The sequence below is a fragment of the Panicum hallii genome, chromosome 9 (assembly GCF_002211085.1).
Source record: "Panicum hallii strain FIL2 chromosome 9, PHallii_v3.1, whole genome shotgun sequence".
NCBI classification, from domain to species: domain Eukaryota; kingdom Viridiplantae; phylum Streptophyta; class Magnoliopsida; order Poales; family Poaceae; genus Panicum; species Panicum hallii.
Window position 1 is genome coordinate 5718085 of NC_038050.1, and position 19945 is coordinate 5738029.

The window sequence follows — 19945 nt, forward strand, 5'->3', positions numbered from 1 at the left end:
ATTATCCGAGGTTTATAATAGGATATCCGACTATTAAGAAGAATAAAGAGGCTTAATTATGAATCATTGTTTTTGTTTTACGTGCTCGTTCTATACTCTTAAATACTATAAACTATTCTCTTAGGTATGAACTGATATTACAATAAATTTTATTCAATGTCAAGTCTAAGTATCAGTATGGACCACTAAGATCACTTTTGATATGATTTTTGAACCATAAAGATGAGCATTTTTTGTATTATGTTGCTACTTTATGATTTTATTTGGGGGATTAATCACCATAAAAAACTACACAAACATGTATTATTTGACTATTTTAATCCACATTTGCTCCGACACCGATTCAACTCCGCACCAGTTTCCGCATACGTAACCGCATTCGTGTAATATCCACTAGGGTCCGCATCCGACAAAAAAAAATGGATGAGGATGTGGAAGAGGTATTATCCGCTCCGATCCGATCCGCTTGCATCCCTAAATTATGTTGCAAAACGAGCATGGTTTATGTTGCAAAACCACCAAACCAGGTAATGTTCATTGGCATAGTCATTTCAGAAGTTCAAAAAGTCACTAGACGTTTATGATACCAGGGCAACTAGAGAAGTTGAATTAGCTTTTTGAATGGGAAATTATTGCCTGGCTAAGGTAACTATGTTCTTGCGCAAGGGTAAAAACATATGCCAATAATTAAGAATCCCATATTATAAAAATAAAGCTGTAGCAGGAGGAAAAGCAGGCACCACCACCAATCCACCAAGGTACAGGAGCCGTTTACGCCTATCATAATGCAAGAAGAAAAGTCCGTGACTATGCCAACTAAACCAATCTGATAGAATATAATAGTGGAAAACACATGCACGATGAAGTATTCAGATACAAGACACATGCCTAAATAAGTATATAAGCAAAAGACAAAAACGGGGTTATTTCAAGGTGAGGTCAGAATATCATTTGGTTTGCTTTGGTGAACTAATTCCAATGAGCATACTAAAAATATCCTTGTACAACTTCTGGAAGAACCATGTCAGCACCGTGTTTTGACTCCCCAATAATACAAACACTTGCAAATACATCCTCGCAATAAAAAAAAACTTTTGCTTTCTCTTTGCCAATTAAGTCCAGCGCTAACAAACCGAAAATCTTGCATGATGACAGCTCATCGTGATTGCAACAGGGGTAATGTTGCGATCATAAATAACAACCAAGACTAAATTTCAAGCAGCACTAATTGTGGCTACTATGCTTTGCAAGGCAGTAAGAAGACAGCGCTTTCAAACATAGATGGTCACCATGCTCAGGCAGAAGGATATGACTGATCAAATTGTGCTGTAGTTTCGTATCAAGGTCGTTACTCCTCCTTATGTAGCTCTAACCCTGCATCTAGATGGGTGCAGCTAATATTGCATACGGTTGGTTAAGTGCAAATGCAAAGCTGAACCAGGAAAATTTAAAATTCATCACTGAGTACATTTCTTTCGTAGCCCAAAAAACACTAAATGTAAATAAAGTAACCTAATAGTTCATCTTATGCATTATAACAATATAGCCGTCACTAATATAAATAAAGCCCTTTTTACTATTTCATCAGAAAATGGGCAATCACCACAAGTAGTGAATACAAAGACCAGTCTAGATGCGAAACCAGCATAATCATTTGGTTTGCTTTGGTGCGCAAACTCTGCAATGAACATCCTAAAACTATCCTTGTACAACTTCTGGAAGCAACATGTCAGCAGTGTGTGTTTGACTCCCCAGCGATGCTTATATTGCAAATACCTACGTCGACCGTAGCCAAAATACATTTGCTTTCTATTTGCAATTTAAGTTCAGCACTAACCGGCCAAAAGTCTCAAAGGTAATACTCATAGTGCCATTGTAACAGAGACAGCGTAGCAACTACAAATGACAATGGCAGCTAAATAAATTTAAATGATTACTAACTGTGGCTGCAATCTTGGAGTGGTAGCTAAGAAGACGGGTGCCCTGAACATAGATGCTCTATACACTTAGGTGGAAAGATGGCTGATTGAATTGTATAGTTCGAGATCAAGGTCATCAGTGTTACTTTCATGTTGTATTGGTTACAAATGTTTTCCATGAAATTTTAGTCCTACTTTGTAGCTCTGTGCGAGCACTCGAGCAGCTGTGATGGGACTAACAGACCACAGGTGTGAACGTGTGGTGAAAAAGTGCAAATACAAAGCTGAACCGGGAACATCTTATCTTCCTCATTGGAAACGTTTCTTTTGTAGCCCAAGACGACTTACTAATTGTAAATAACTTGACCAAATAATTCATGTAACACTATTACTATAACTGTAACCAGCAATAAAAAAAATTAGTATTCCTCGACAAAATAGGCAATCACCACTATTAAATACAGACAAAACTTGTAGCAGCTTACCAAGTTTTACACACCCCACACTACCAGAATCTACGAAGGTACCGAGTGCTTCAGTCTGCGCCGAGTGTAAATTATCGGGCACTCGGTACAGATCACTGTCTACCGAGTGTGCTCGGCAAACCGTTTCACCTCTCGGCAAAATCCGTCTGTACCGAGCGCTATTTTGTACACACTCCGCTCATTAACTGATACTCGGTAGCAATGACCTCCTAACGGTGCGGTAACGTGACAGCCGATATGTACCGAGTGTTTATTTGTGTAGCCACTCGGCAAAGGCAGCACACTCGGTAGATATAACCATGTACCGAGTGCTTCCTTCCCTAACACTCGGTAAAGGTATAACACTCGGTATATGTAGAAGTAATTTTATATCCAAATGGTTTCAAATATTTTTTGTGTAGCATGGTCCAGAGAGTTTAGAAATGTATCCAAGTTTTGTAAATTTTTAAGCAATTTTCCTATTATTGCAAATTTAAACACTTTTCTTTGAATTATTGTATTTAGTTCCAATTTGTACTACAAGCATGATAAATACTTATCACTTCTTTCCGCAAAATTCATATATGAGGACAACGACTATGTACCTACTTTCATTCCAAGTGGGATTTAAAAATTAATATATTTGTATACTCTTATATAGGTTTTAATTTGTCATCAAACGTTTCAAAAATTTAGTAATACACAAATATTGTCAAAATATTATAATTTTTTGAGTGTTACCAATTCATGTTGTAATAATGTCCCCATAAAAATTAGTTGATAAAAATCGAAAGTTATCTCAAAATTGTTTGATTTGGTAATCATATGAGTGAGTAGTTTCATGAACATATTCAAAGACACCTCATGATTCAATAAGATGATACATTTAATTTTGATTTTTTTGCAGCAATTTTTTGTAAGCTACATTTTGCATTTATATTAGTACATGTATTATTTAATTCTTATTTTTCCTTGTTAATTGTTTTTAAAATTATTTTTGAAGTAATTTTCAAATTACTTTACCGAGTGTTTTGTAAAATAACACTCGGTATGGACTTTTCACTCGGTACAATTCTCTTCACGGGCTCTAACTCGGCGAAATTTCGTTCCGCGGGCTGAAGCTAACGAAATTTTTGTTTTCGCGGCCCAACACATGCTGCAGGCAACGTATAGGGTTCACCTGCACACTCGCAAACTCCAGACGCCGCCCCACCCACCCGGCGCCGAAGCTCCGCCCCCCCCCTCCCGCCCACACCGGCGCCGGCATCGCGGGAGCGCCCCCCCTGTCCCCACCCGCCGACGCCACCCCCAGGCGACGCTCCGCCCCGCGTCCCTCACGCTCCGCTCGGGGCCCCGCGTTCCCCCAGGCCCCGCGCTCCGCGCGGGGTCCAGCTTCCCAAGCCGTGCGCAGCGGCACCGACCCCCCCCCCCCCGGCGACGCCCAGTCTCGGCGCGGGAGCCCCTGCCCGCGCCTGAGCCCCCCCCCCCCCCGCACCCCCGCCAGCGACCAGGCTCTGCGCTGGAGGCCCCCCCAGCTGCCAGGCAATCCAGCTCGATCAAGGTACAGTACATTGAATTAAAATTGCTGTGAATGCTTTGATTTTTTGTGATGAATTAGTGGTTTATTTGCATAAGTTACCATCGATTGCATTAGGATGAATGAAGATCGTCGTTGGATGTACACTGGTCGTAAAAGCAAACATGATATTTCTTCCGAATGGGTTGAGAAAACAACTGAATTTTTGGATTATGCTTTTGCAAGAGATACTGGTCATTATGGTGTTATGTGCCCTTGTAGCCTATGTGATAATATGCGACCACAAATTAGGTCAAAAATGATAGAGCATTTGGTCAAGCATGGATTTAGACCAGGCTACACCGTGTGGTTACACCATGGTGAGCGTGGCCAAAGTCGATCAGATGTGTTACGCCAGCGCACTAATAATGATTGGGGTGGTTACAATGAGAATAGGATTCCTAAAATGGTTGATGATGTGTGCAATGCATTTGAGATACCTTTAGAGGAAGAACCAGAGCCAAGCACATAAGCTTTTTTTGATATGCTGACTGCTTCGAACCAACCATTGCATAGTCACACCAAAGTGTCCCAACTAGATGCTATTACACGTCTACTTGCTGTGAAAACTCAGTTTAGTGTAAGCATTGCTTGTTTTGATGCATTCTTGTCAGTTATTGCCACCCTTCTTCCAGATGGTCACAAGCTGCCCTCCAACATGTATGAGTCAAAAAAATTATTGAGCGCACTTAAAATGCCATATGAGATGATACATGTGTGTCCAAAACAGTGCATGCTATTTAGGAATGAGCATGCCAACGACAAGTATTGTGTTAAGTGTGGCAGCTCTAGGTATATTGAGGTGGATAGTGGTGATGGTAACAAAAAACAGCTAACTGTGCCTGTGAAAGTCCTTCGCTATCTGCCTTTTCTACCTAGGCTGCAACGGTTGTACATGTTTGAAGGTTCAGCCAAACAAATGATATGGCATAAGCATGGACACCGATACCATCCTGAGAAGATGGTCCATCCATCTGATGGTGAAGCCTGGAAGGCCTTTGATTTGGAGTATAAGGACTTTGCTAGTGATGCTAGGAATGTTAGAGTGGCAATTGCAACGGATGGGTTCAATCCATATGGTATGGGGGCTGCATCTTATAGTTGTTGGCCTGTTTTCATCATGCCACTCAACCTTCCACCTGGTGTTTGCATGCAAAGGCAGAATATTTTGCTCTCTTTAATAGTCCCTGGACTTGAATACCCTGGAAAAAACATGAGTGTGTACATGGAGCCTATAGTGGACGAGTTGATGTTTGCTTGGGAAGTAGGCATATTGACGTATGACCGTGCAACAAAGCAGAACTTCACTATGAAAGTTGCATGTCACACATCTTTGCATGACTTGCCAGCATATGGATTGTTCTGTGGCTGGTGTGTTCATGGGAAGATGCCATGTCCGGTCTGTAGGGAGGTTTTGCGTTGCCTTTGGCTAAAGAAGGGGGGAAATTCTCTTTCTTTGACCTTCATAGACAATTCCTGCCAGCTAGCCATGAATTTAGAAATGATCCAAATGGTTTCAAGGCTGGTGTTGTTGTGCATAGTGAACCGCCTCCTCGACTAACAGGCCAGCAAATCCATGATCAATTGAAATCATTGAAACCTAGTCCCGATGGAAAGGGTTTTGAGGGTTATGGGGAGGAGCACAATTGGACTCATGTTCCTGGATTGTGGCGTTTGCCCTATTTCCATAAGTTGCTGCTTCCTCATAGTATAGATGTCATGCATAATGAGAAGAATGTTGCTGAAGCAATTTTTAGTACAATATTTGATATTCCTGAAAAAACCAAAGACAATGTGAAGGCCCGAGTTGATCAACAATCACTTTGCAATAGACCAGCTCTAAATATGCACCATGATGTATCTAGAGATAAGTGGCAGAAGCCAAGAGCTAATTTCTGCCTAAATAGGGCTCAAAAGAGGGAAGTTTTGGAGTGGTTTCAGGAACTTAAGTTCCCTGATGGCTATGCAACAAATTTGCGTAGGGGTGTTAATTTTGAGACTATGCGCATCAATGGGATGAAGAGCCATGATTATTTTATCTATAGCCATTGGATTGAATTAGGAGGGGGCAAGAAGCGTAGAAATCCAAGTGGTGTTGTCACTCTACTTTTAAAAGAATGCTTCCCTGGGCTTGTCAACTACAATGGAAGGATAGAACCTCCATGGACATGGGAGCATTATGCTACTGCTCCAGATGCTCCTGATGAGCATGGAGTTGAATACAACAATTGTTTAGAGCGGGTGGAGGAAAGATTCTGGGTAATTTTTTGCTATCTCTACCTGCTTTTCCTGGACAATTATTTTTGCAAACTTAGCAATAACTGATGAGTATTTTTCTACTGTTATGCATGTCCTTCCTAGCAATATTATCGATGGGCAACTAATATCGAAGATACTGAAGCTGAAAAAGCACGGAAGGAGCAGGAGGCTAGGAGAGTTTTGCGTAAAGTTATCGAGAACAAGATGGGACAACTTTACTATGAAGAGCGTAAAACAGTTGTGGTCTTTTATTATGCACGATTTAAAAAGGAGAAAATAACTAGGACGCAAGCTTGCGGTATAAGATTGGCTAAAACTCAATATATGCAGGTAATTCACTTGTTTCTACTTAAAAGACTTGAGAATTTTAAATGGCTGCTTACTGCAACAATCACATTTTAAATTTATATGCTTCAAATCAGATTTAAGAGTAGGGAATCTGCTATGTTGCTAGGTCCATGTTTCTTTAATGACTATTTTCGTTGCAAGTCATATTTAGAGCTGCAAAGTTTAAATGGCCGCTTACCGTAACAAGTATTTGAAATCTGCTATGCTGCTAGGTCTCTGTTTGCTTAATGATACTTAGCTGCTAGGTCTCAAATTTTCTAATGATACTCCTCAATCTGTAAATAAGTAATTATTACTCTCTTTTTTTTCAAATCTATGTCAATTAGGCAATACCATCCTGGGCAGCCCCTTACTCTGATTGTTGGCTTCAAATTGTGCGACAAAAATGGTGCAATAATGAATGGCACGAGAAATCTAATAGTTGCAGAGGACGAAGATCCTTGATGAGTGGGCCAGCACATCGTCAGGGAAGTTGTGCCTTTCCTCGTTACAAAATAAAAATGGTAAAAAAATTACCTTCCTGCTGTATGACTTATTGCTTGATAAAATGTTGCTTCATCAAAGTATCTTTATCATGAAGGCGGAGAAAGAGAAGAGACCTGTGGCAGAACCAACCTGAATTATACCGGCTCAAGTACGCGAGTCCACTTCCGAGGGCTCCAACGTGCTTCAAACGGTATGATCCCTTGGCCTGTCGGGTAACGTCCCGATAAACCACCGATACACAGGATCAAATAAGGTTACCTCACACGAAGGTGAGTCCAGAGATACAATCACCATCACATTTTACATCACAGAGGAAATTACGTTACAAGGGTTTCCAAAAGAGGTACGAAGATTTAAATTCAGAGAAAATATTACAAGTTGTTAAAAACTATGGTTTTTAGCAGCGGGCAACATACGCGATGATTACAACTCGTCGATAAGACGGATGTCATGCTAAGCCCGAGCACGACATCGCTCGATATCACCAGTGCTGGCCGGGAACGGATCCTATTCCACGGACCAAACTTCTGAAAGAGCACAGGGCCAGGGCAAGGGAAGAGTAGGGTCTCCAAGACATTACCTGCAAAACATATAACTAGCAAGACTGAGTATACTAATACTCAGCAAGGCTTACCCGGGGTTGGGTATACTTAGCCCATAACTAGACTTATGAAAGCTTATAATGGTTCTGGGTTTAGTTTCAGCTGAAAAGCAACAAAGAGTAGATCCTTAATTTCAAGTTTTAGCTTTCTGATTCTAGTTGATAATCTATTCTAGGTGAGCACCTATAACTACTCAAGCATGGTAAGATCTTTTGCCAAACATCATCTTTAATAATCATAACATTGCTCTTGTTACTCTATGTGGTAAAGGGATCAAGCAGTCTCAATCTTCATGAGAAGCGGATGATTCGAATCGAATTTAACCTTCCAAGGTGAAGCGTCCCCCCATCAGGGAAGACTTAAAAGTGTTGATTTATCAGTCCCAGGAGGCTGATAACACTTTTATTACATCAGATGGTACATCACCGTACAACTCTACGCGGTAATGGGCAGTGAAGCGCCACTATCGCGAGGATTACTACCAGAACCCACACAACTACACTAGCTACGAACAAAGGGTCATCAGAGTCTTGCGCCATGCAGAATCCAACGGTGGCCTCAACCACAGGCAAGACTGGGTGCAGGACGAAACCCTACTCGTTGTCTTCGGGGATGTAGTCTGGGTCTTCCACTGTAAAAGTAAGAGAGGGGTGAGTACAAACGTACTCAGCAAGTCCAATCACACCCACGGAGGGGGGGTATAACAGTAATCATATGCACAGGACAGTCCAAGGATAGGTTATGGTTCATTTGTGAAAAACTCATTTGTATGCAAGGGTTCGTTTAAAAACAATTTCCAAAACGAGTTTTCTGGCACCGAGAACACACGATGTTGATCCACACAGGATCCAAGTTTTAAACTGCTACCGGACTCCCCGTCCGCCGTAGCACACGGCACAACTGCCGGACACTTTCCAAACAACTCACACCAGCCCATACATTCCCAGAGATAAACACTAGTTATGTGACCACACCATAACTTGCCCAATACCGTGGGCACGGCTATTCGAATAGATTTTCAACTCTGCAGAGGTGTGCAACTTTACCCACAGGTGGGGTACCACAGCACGAACACCTTAGTGCCGGTGCAGATCCCAACAAAGCCATTACCCACCTTAGCTAGACCTGACTAGCCACCACGGGGTCCATCAAGGGGTCATTCGACCTATCACCGAGGTTTAACCGGGGTATAAGTCACACAGAGCTTATCCCGTCTCCTTGATCACCCGTTGCTCTCAGCTCTCCTGATGGCTATCAGGCTAACTAGTGGGATTTATGCTAAGCCGTTGCCCATACAACGGTCAAGTGGTTCGCACGACAAGAAGCTAGGTGAGATGTCACATCAACTCGGTCCTTAGGGGTGACAGGATGGATATCTCCCTTCCTCGCTCAACCACACAGGTACGAGCACACCAACGGCAATTCACACAGAAATGCCATCCATCCCGTCTAACTCGTCTTTCAAAACCACCTTGTATCCCTTCCCACACACACACGTTTTCTTTATAAAATCAGGTGATCAAGGTAGGGTTATCTCAAACAAGGGTGGCTATCCTACCATGTTTTCAGCACGCAAAACCATGCAATTTTATAAAACAGGCCACTGGGTTGTGTTTATAAAAACTAGGACAGAAACATGCATCAAAGGGCGGAATTGAACTTGCCATCGTCAAATCCTTGCGGGAGGTCCTGATCGTAGCACTGTCCCTCGGGCTCGGGGTCGCAGAACTGGTCCTCGTTCGCTTGGTCACAGTCGGAACCTTCCTCGTTCACTCCGTGTCCTACGACGCAAACAAACAGGCACACAATCAAGCACGAGAACTAAAAGCTTTTATCGTCGAGCTTGAATCGGAAATAATTTAGTTACGGAGGTCGGGGCAATATCTCTGGGTGGTTTCTTAATGGCACGGCTAAAACTATACTAGAAAGGGCGTGGTAAAGTTTCGGGTCGATCGGAGGTCGTTTCGCACATAAAATGACGAGGTAAAGGGAGATCCAGGGGTCAAACGGGGAATCCAGGGCTTATTTGTAATTATCTAAAGGGGGTAAGAGCTTATTTGCTAATCCTAGAAATATACAGGCACGCTAAAGGGTGTCAAATACAAATGGGCTCGTGTAATGGAGGGTTTATTTTGAATTATTAAAAAGGGCGAGGTTTCTTTTGCAAAGAAAGGGTGGATAGCTCTTAAGGGGGGGTTTTCTTTGGGAATTGCAGGGGAGGCCAGGGGGTTATGGGCAAAATGCCCTTTCTTCTTCCTCCTACCGCAGGAAACAGAGAGGGGGGGGGGAGAAACAGAGGGCTCGACGCCGGCCTAATTCCGGCGGCCGAGGCCCGGGGCAGCTCGGGCGCGTGGGGGAAGAGGGAGAGGGGAAGGAGGGGGTTCGATTCCCGCCTTCACCTTGGGCCGGGGTGGCGCGTGGGGGCCGGTCGACAGCGGGCAGTGGGCGGCGGCGGGGCTACGGGCGGCGGCGGCGCTGCAGCTCGGGAAGGAAGGGTCCGTGCGGTGGGTGAGGTCGTGGGGAGGGGCGGCTGCGCGGGTGGTCTATTTATAGGCCAAGGAAGGCGGTGGGCGGTGGTGGCCGGTGAGGGGCCATTAATGGCGCCTCGGTCGCACGCTGTCGTCGCGACGCGGCGTGGCGGGGAGGGCGCCGAGCTCCGTATGTGGTGCTGTGCCGGCACAGGAGCGGCGCGAGCGGCAAGGCGGGGTGCAACAGCGGCGGGCGGCGCGGCCTCGTGCGCGTGCGGGGCGGCGTGGCGCGGCCAGGGGCGCAGCGCGTCGCGCGGATGGCGTGGCACGGCGCGGGCCAGAGCGGGGCGTGGGCACGGCGCGGCGCACGGCGCGGCCAGGGGTGAGCGCGTGCGCGGCACGGCAGCGCACGGCGTGCGGCGCTGTGCGGCGCGAACGGCGAGGGCGGCGTCAGCGGTAGGAGGCACAGTGGCGCGCGCAGGGGAAAGGCCGGGGCGGCGCAAGCCCCGTCGTGTGCACGTGGGGCAGCAGCTCGGTGCCAGTGGCGGGCAGCGCGACGTCGCGGCCGAGCGACGCGGCGGTTGACGCGGCACGCGGGGCGCGCGGGCGGGCGCGTGCGCTCGGCCACGGCAAGCGCGTGGCCGGGTGGCAGAGGAAGGAGGAGGAAACAGGGAGGAGAAGGAAGGAGGAAAAGAAAAGAAGAGGAGAAAAAGAAAAGGGAAGAAGGAAATAGGAGAAAGGGAAAAAGGGAATAGGAAAAAAAAGGAGAAAAGAGAAAAGAATGGAAAAGAAAACAGGGAACAAGAGGAGGAAAAAGAACGACGCGTGCCGGCGGAATTCGCGGCGGCGACCGCGCGGCGAATTTCACGGCGGTGACCGCGGCTGGTCGGTCACGCGCGCGCGGCGCTCGCGCGCTGTACGAGGGGAAAAGATGGCGCGACTGCGATTGGATTCGGGTGCCGGGAAATTTAGGATTTCGGTGGAACGGTTCTCGAAAACGAAAATCTTAGCGCGTGATTTCTGGGTAAAATTTTCAGGATGTTACAAACCTACCCCACTTAAAATGAATCTCGTCCCCGAGATTCGGCTAGCCCCTAAACAAATGGGGAAACTCCTTCTTCAGAGCATCTTCGCGTTCCCACGTCGCTTCCTCCACTCCATGCCTGCTCCACTGAACTCTGCAAATCCGCACTTCGGAGTTCCTTGTCCTTCTGGTGATAGTGTCTAGAATCCTGACCGGCACTTCCTGGTACCGCAGATCCGGTTGCAGGTCTATTGTTTCTACCGGCACGTGTTCTCCCTCGGGTATTCTCAGACACCTTCTTAATTGCGAGACATGAAATACTGGGTGTATATCCGACATCTCTTCTGGTAACTCCAGTCGGTACGCCACGGCTCCGACTTTCTTTAGAACCCGATACGGCCCAATGTATCGAGGGGCTAATTTTCCTTGTATCTGAAATCTTCGTGTCCCTCGAATGGGTGAGACTTTGAGATAGACAAAATCTCCTGGATTGAAACTTATTTCCCGTCTCTTCTTGTCTGCGTAGCTCTTTTGTCGGGACTGAGCTGCTTTCAATTTCTCGCGGATTTCCGCTACTTTTTCCTCTGCTTCTTTTATGAGTGCGGGTCCTACTAGGGCACGTTCCCCAACTTCCGACCACATCAATGGAGTTTTGCACTTTCTTCCATAGAGAGCTTCGAATGGCGACATGCCCAAGCTGGCTTGGTAGCTATTATTGTACGAAAATTCTGCATAAGGCAGACTTTGCTCCCAATCGTTTCCATAGGTCAGGACACATGCTCTCAGCATATCTTCCATAATCTGGTTTACCCTTTCGGTTTGACCATCCGTCTGTGGGTGGTATGCGGAGCTAAAGTCTAGCTTAGTACCCATAGCTTTATGCAGGCTTTTCCAAAACCTAGATGTAAATTGGGTCCCTCTATCCGAGACAATTCTGCTGGGCACTCCATGTAACTTCACTATATTTTCCACGTAAAGTTTTGCCAACTTTTCTCCGCCATAAGTGGTCCTTACGGGTATGAAATGTGCCGATTTAGTGAGTCGATCCACAATTACCCATATGGAATCGTGTCCCTTTTGTGTTCGGGGCAGTCCTACTACAAAGTCCATCCCTATCTCATCCCACTTCCACACCGGAATAGGTAGGGGTTGCAGTAATCCTGCCGGCTTTTGATGTTCGGCCTTTATCCTTTGACAAGTGTCACAATGAGCCACGAATCTTGCGATATCTGCTTTCATTCCATTCCACCAGTATCTTTGCCTTAGGTTCAAATCCGGTTGGGTGAAGATATATTTCAAACTCTTATGGTCGGTGTAAATTTCACACTTATTTCCAATCAAATAATGTCTCCAAATCTTAAGGGCATGCACTACGGCTGCTAGTTCCAAATCATGGGTCGGATAATTCTGCTCATGAGTCCTGAGTTGGCGGGAGGCATATGCAACAACCTTTCCGTCTTGCATCAGTACACACCCTAATCCTTGTCGGGATGCGTCACAATAAATGACAAAGTCCCGATGAATGTCCGGTAGGGTCAGCACTGGGGCGGTTGTCAGTCTTTGCTTCAATTCTTGAAAACTTCTTTCACAACCTTCCGTCCAGGCGAACTTCTTCTCCTTCTTAAGAAGTTCCGTCATGGGTCGGGCTATCTTGGAAAATCCCTCGATAAATCTCCGATAGTACCCGGCTAACCCAAGGAAGCTCCTGATTTCACTAACGTTAGTTGGTCGCTGCCAGTTGGAGACTGCCTCAACCTTCTCTGGGTCCACGGCTACGCCTTCCGCGGTTAGGATGTGCCCAAGGAAAGCTACTCTCTCCAGCCAGAATTCGCACTTGCTGAACTTGGCATATAGCCTATGTGTCCTTAGCTTTTCCAATACTACTCGCAGATGTTGCTCATGTTCCTGAATACTCTTGGAGTAGATAAGTATGTCGTCGATAAAGACTACAACAAACTTATCCAGTTCGTCCATAAATACCTTGTTCATGAGGTTCATAAAATAGGCAGGGGCATTGGTTAGTCCGAAGGACATTACGGTGAACTCAAATTGCCCGTAGCGAGTGACAAAAGCTGTCTTAGGGATGTCACTTTCCCTAATCTTGAGTTGAAAATATCCTGACCTTAAATCGATCTTGGAAAAGTACTTGGCTCCTTTTAGCTGATCGAACAGGTCATCAATCCTGGGGAGGGGGTACTTATTCTTAATGGTAACTTCATTCAGTGCCCGGTAATCCACACACATCCTCATGCTCCCGTCTTTCTTTTTGACAAACAGAACCGGGGCTCCCCATGGCGACGAGCTTGGTCTGATAAAACCAATCCGTTGTAGTTCTTCTAGTTGCTTCTTTAATTCCGTCAATTCCGAGGCCGCCATCCTATAGGGTCTCTTGGCTATAGGGGAGGTTCCGGGGTTAAGGTCGATGACGAATTCTATATCCCTGTCTGGTGGCATGCCGGGAAGTTCCTCGGGAAAAACATCTGGGTATTCGTTCACTACCGGGACTCCTTCTAAGGGCTGGGCTTCCATGCTAAACACCATGGGGTCAAATTTACTATCCCGGGTATGGCAGATCACTTGTACTCCTTCAGGGTTTGTTAGGTGTACCACTTTGTCAGTACAGCCTATGAGACCATTGTGTCGGCTTAACCAGTCCATCCCAAGAATCACGTCTATTCCCCCAGACTTAAGTACTACCAAATCTGCTAGAAATTCTACCCCACTTAAATTGATCCTTACCCATGGACAGCCTAATTGACAATTGATGTCGCCTCCAGGTGTCCGGGTTAATAGGGGTGTATTTAGTAGTACTGTGGGTATTTTGTGTTTTTCCACAAAGCTTGAGGATATGAACGAGTGCGATGCTCCAGAATCAAATAATACTGTTGCTAGGGCTGAGTTGACTAGGTACTCACCGAGCACTACGCCCTGAGCTTCTTGAGCCTCCTGCGCGTCGATGTGATTGACGCGGGCTCGTCCAAATGATTGCTGCTTCCCCTGCTGGCTGCCGTCGTTGTTGCGGACGGGCACTTGGTTAGCACCGGTCAGGGCCGGTCTGGGTCCATTCACCGAGTTGGAGAAGGCTGATGTGGCCGGCTTGTTCTTGGCATAAGGGCAATTGGCAATATAATGCCCTATCTCACGGCAGTTGAAGCAGGCCCTAACATTGTTGTTGTCGGGGGCGACCTGGCTTGTATTGCTCTGCGGGGCCCTTGTGGTATTCTGGCTCCTGGGTGGGGCCTGTGATCCTGTCACCTGAGACTGGGTCCTATACTGCATCGGGGCCTGTGATCTTGGTGTAGTGTAGCTGGAGTTTCTCGGCTTTTGGAAACGGTCCTGCTGGCGGGCCTTGCTTTCCAGGAATTTGCGTTTGTTGTCCTTTCTTTCTTCAGCCTTGGCCCTTTCCGTAAGAATGGCCTTGTTCATCAGAGTGTTGAAGTCAGGGTAGATCTGAGGGGTGAGCAAGGTCCGGAGTTCTGGGCTCAATCCTTTCTTAAACATATCTTGCTTTTTGTCGTCATCGTTCACCTCTTCCGGCGCGTACCGGGCTAATTCTATGAATCGGTGGGTGTATTCTTCCACCGACATACTTCCCTGTTGTAGTGCGCGGAATTCATCCGCCTTGCGCTTCATGGTAGCCGAAGGAAGGTGATAGCGGCGGAACTCCCTTACGAATTCTGCCCAGGTGATGGTAGAGGCATCTTCGGCTGCGGCACAATAGTTTTCCCACCAGGATAACGCTGTTCCGGTGAGCTGATGGGCTGCCAGAAGGACTTTATCCCGGTCCTGACATTCGAATGGTTCGAGCTTCCTCTGAATTACTCGCAACCAGTCGTCAGCATCCAACGGGTTGCAGGATCCGGCGAAGGTAGGTGGCTTGGTCCTTAGGAAGGCCGTCAGCTTGTCGTTCATATTATGCCCTCGTGGCTGCCGGTTAATGAGGGCATTCGCCAGTGTCTCCAGAATGAGGGTCTGGTTATGGATGATCTGCGCCAGGTCTCCGAGAGGTGGGGGTGGTGGTAGTTGTTCTCCTTCTTGACTTCCCCCTCGGTTCTGGCTTACTTCCTGTTCTCCTTGGGGAAGATCTTGTTCAACAGGATGTGCTCCGACACTAGCAGCTACGGGGTTCCGGCCACGGGAGGCCCTCGCGACGTTCCGGGGGGTCACCTGTTGATTGGGTAAATCGGGGTTACGTTTATGTGATGTTTAAGTTGTTTAATACGTATATGCGGCGGAATCTACTTCCTGCCAGTAGTTATATAAACAAGCAGCACACAACAACACAGCACACAATCATCACAAACAACAGGCACAAACACTTTATTACTGCGGAAAGGGGGTACAGCTTGGGGTAGGGCTAGGTCTCTCACTACTCGTCCAGGGTCATGCCCGAGGGCACGATTTAAACAAAAGGGGCTGGGGTGTACACCGCTAGGGTGGCGTCGGTCATTCTACTCGCGGGGCAGGCCTTCCTCTGGGGCGGAAAGCGTGAGTGATCCTTGGTCGCCATCCTCTGGATTTCCATCGGTCGAGGGTTGCGCCGCCGCATTTTCTTTAGCGGCAGCAGCGGAACTTTCAGGGTTCTCGGGTGGGGCTTGTGTGTTTCTGAAGAGTGTCCCCCATCCTATGACGGGTGTCCCGAGTAAAACATGGTCTTCCCCAATTGCCGGGACTGGTGTTCCACTTTGGGTCCAATCTTGCATACGCCGGTCTCGGGCCTGCCTGAGGCTCTCTTGAGCGACTGCTTCGTTACTGACCGCGGCTGCGGCTCTTGCCTCGGCATGGGCGGCTCGGATCTGCTGTATCCTCACCGCGAGCTCTGCTTGCTCGGCTCGATGGGTCTGCTCCCTTAGAAGGTTGGCTTGCTCATCAAAGAGTTGGTCCAGGGCGGCTAGGTAAGTGGCCACTTGGTACAGGGGGCCTTCTTCGTGGCGTCGTCGCTCCAGGTTTCTCATGCGTGCTTCCCAGACTGGGGTCCTGATGGCCGGCGGGAAGAACTTCGCTGGCGTGGGGGCGAGGTGTTCTTCAAAAATCCGGCACAAATAACGGAGTGCTTTTCTGATGGCCAGGGGGTAGGTATCTTGGTGTCTAAATCCTGTGGCGGTCGCTCGCCAAGGCTGGGTGTCGGGGTAGCGGTTGCTCCTGGCGATGACCAGGATCACCCTGCAGCGGAGGGTACCATGGTGCTCGTACTCTCGGCTGTAGTACCTTGGACGCTCCGTAACGCCAAGGTCTTCCAGGGTGTTGATCAAGAGGCTGGGGAATCCAGGCGCAGCTTGGCAATCGCCCTGGGTCCATCCTTCCTCAGCCATCTGAAACAGAAGTAGGGTAAACAGCCTGGTACAGGTGCAAAAGAGAGTAGATGATATTTATTATTACAACAAGGGTGGTACAGTTTTCATGGATACGTGGTCATTAGGGTAGGGCTTTTGCTAGGGGTGCTAATCCTATCATGGGGATTCTTCCTCGGTCCTGATGGAGCGCTTCTTTATTGGAAGGAACCGATCCATCTCGTTTTCGGTCTGTGTACCCTTATCCCAATGGGTCTCCATGGGTTCTTCTTCTTCTTCCTCTATCCATCCACCTATTCCGTTGCGGGTCTCGTATTCTTGCATCTGGACTTGGAGGGCGGCTAAGGAATACTCGGCGGTTGCAGCTCTTGTCCGTTGTTCCTCCAGCTCCTGGGTTATCTTTTCAATCCCCTGGATTAGCTTCTTCAGTTGTGCCGACTGTTCGCGGCAGAGTGCATCCAAGCCAGTGAGGTAGATGGACAGGTGGGAGACCGTGTCTTCCAGGTCTTCTTCTTCTCGTCCAAGTCCCCTCATTCGGGCAATCCAAGTGCGCCCTCTTCCCTCAGCGGGTGGGAAAAATCCCATAGGAGTCCGCTGAAGGTGGTGCCTATAGAGCACACGCAGTCGGCGTAGGGCTTTACGGGCGGCCTTCCGGTAGGTGTCGGGGAATCGGAAGCCCTTTGGTGGAGATGAACCAAGGGTCCACATCAGGGTGGCGGGTGCTTTTCTCCACAAAAACCATTACGTCGCACCGAAGGGTGCCTCCGGCGATGTACTCACGGTAGGCATACTCCGGTGGTTCCATAATCCCGACGCGTTCCAGGCTGAGCAATAGTAACTTGGGGAGGCCGGGCTCTGCGTGGCAGATTCCGCTAACCCATCCATTGCCAGCCATCTGGAACAAGGCAAAGACCAGTGGTGAGTGTTTGTGCAGAAAGTTTCTAAACCAGGACAAGTTCTAGGGCCTAAAAAGGGGTCTCGCTCCTAGGGTCACATCCTACGGCCAGCCTACGGCTCTGATACCACCTGAAGCGTCCCCCCATCAGGGCAGACTTAAAAGTGTTGATTTATCAGTCCCAGGAGGCTGATAACACTTTTATTACATCAGATGGTACATCACCGTACAACTCTACGCGGTAATGGGCAGTGAAGCGCCACTATCGCGAGGATTACTACCAGAACCCACACAACTACACTAGCTACGAACAAAGGGTCATCAGAGTCTTGCGCCATGCAGAATCCAACGGTGGCCTCAACCACAGGCAAGACTGGGTGCAGGACGAAACCCTACTCGTTGTCTTCGGGGATGTAGTCTGGGTCTTCCACTGTAAAAGTAAGAGAGGGGTGAGTACAAACGTACTCAGCAAGTCCAATCACACCCACGGAGGGGGGGTATAACAGTAATCATATGCACAGGACAGTCCAAGGATAGGTTATGGTTCATTTGTGAAAAACTCATTTGTATGCAAGGGTTCGTTTAAAAACAATTTCCAAAACGAGTTTTCTGGCACCGAGAACACACGATGTTGATCCACACAGGATCCAAGTTTTAAACTGCTACCGGACTCCCCGTCCGCCGTAGCACACGGCACAACTGCCGGACACTTTCCAAACAACTCACACCAGCCCATACATTCCCAGAGATAAACACTAGTTATGTGACCACACCATAACTTGCCCAATACCGTGGGCACGGCTATTCGAATAGATTTTCAACTCTGCAGAGGTGTGCAACTTTACCCACAGGTGGGGTACCACAGCACGAACACCTTAGTGCCGGTGCAGATCCCAACAAAGCCATTACCCACCTTAGCTAGACCTGACTAGCCACCACGGGGTCCATCAAGGGGTCATTCGACCTATCACCGAGGTTTAACCGGGGCATAAGTCACACAGAGCTTATCCCGTCTCCTTGATCACCCGTTGCTCTCAGCTCTCCTGATGGCTATCAGGCTAACTAGTGGGATTTATGCTAAGCCGTTGCCCATACAACGGTCAAGTGGTTCGCACGACAAGAAGCTAGGTGAGATGTCACATCAACTCGGTCCTTAGGGGTGACAGGATGGATATCTCCCTTCCTCGCTCAACCACACAGGTACGAGCACACCAACGGCAATTCACACAGAAATGCCATCCATCCCGTCTAACTCGTCTTTCAAAACCACCTTGTATCCCTTCCCACACACACACGTTTTCTTTATAAAATCAGGTGATCAAGGTAGGGTTATCTCAAACAAGGGTGGCTATCCTACCATGTTTTCAGCACGCAAAACCATGCAATTTTATAAAACAGGCCACTGGGTTGTGTTTATAAAAACTAGGACAGAAACATGCATCAAAGGGCGGAATTGAACTTGCCATCGTCAAATCCTTGCGGGAGGTCCTGATCGTAGCACTGTCCCTCGGGCTCGGGGTCGCAGAACTGGTCCTCGTTCGCTTGGTCACAGTCGGAACCTTCCTCGTTCACTCCGTGTCCTACGACGCAAACAAACAGGCACACAATCAAGCACGAGAACTAAAAGCTTTTATCGTCGAGCTTGAATCGGAAATAATTTAGTTACGGAGGTCGGGGCAATATCTCTGGGTGGTTTCTTAATGGCACGGCTAAAACTATACTAGAAAGGGCGTGGTAAAGTTTCGGGTCGATCGGAGGTCGTTTCGCACATAAAATGACGAGGTAAAGGGAGATCCAGGGGTCAAACGGGGAATCCAGGGCTTATTTGTAATTATCTAAAGGGGGTAAGAGCTTATTTGCTAATCCTAGAAATATACAGGCACGCTAAAGGGTGTCAAATACAAATGGGCTCGTGTAATGGAGGGTTTATTTTGAATTATTAAAAAGGGCGAGGTTTCTTTTGCAAAGAAAGGGTGGATAGCTCTTAAGGGGGGGTTTTCTTTGGGAATTGCAGGGGAGGCCAGGGGGTTATGGGCAAAATGCCCTTTCTTCTTCCTCCTACCGCAGGAAACAGAGAGGGGGGGGGGAGAAACAGAGGGCTCGACGCCGGCCTAATTCCGGCGGCCGAGGCCCGGGGCAGCTCGGGCGCGTGGGGGAAGAGGGAGAGGGGAAGGAGGGGGTTCGATTCCCGCCTTCACCTTGGGCCGGGGTGGCGCGTGGGGACCGGTCGACAGCGGGCAGTGGGCGGCGGCGGGGCTACGGGCGGCGGCGGCGCTGCAGCTCGGGAAGGAAGGGTCCGTGCGGTGGGTGAGGTCGTGGGGAGGGGCGGCTGCGCGGGTGGTCTATTTATAGGCCAAGGAAGGCGGTGGGCGGTGGTGGCCGGTGAGGGGCCATTAATGGCGCCTCGGTCGCACGCTGTCGTCACGACGCGGCGTGGCGGGGAGGGCGCCGAGCTCCGTACGTGGTGCTGTGCCGGCACAGGAGCGGCGCGAGCGGCAAGGCGGGGTGCAACAGCGGCGGGCGGCGCGGCCTCGTGCGCGTGCGGGGCGGCGTGGCGCGGCCAGGGGCGCAGCGCGTCGCGCGGATGGCGTGGCACGGCGCGGGCCAGAGCGG

General features: G+C 48.3%; 1 pseudogene; it reads right to left on the reverse strand.

Annotated features, from left to right (window-relative positions):
- Positions 1–545: 545 nt before the first annotated feature.
- The window catches only part of LOC112876594, a 30608-nt pseudogene continuing 11208 nt past the window's right edge, over positions 546–19945 (reverse strand).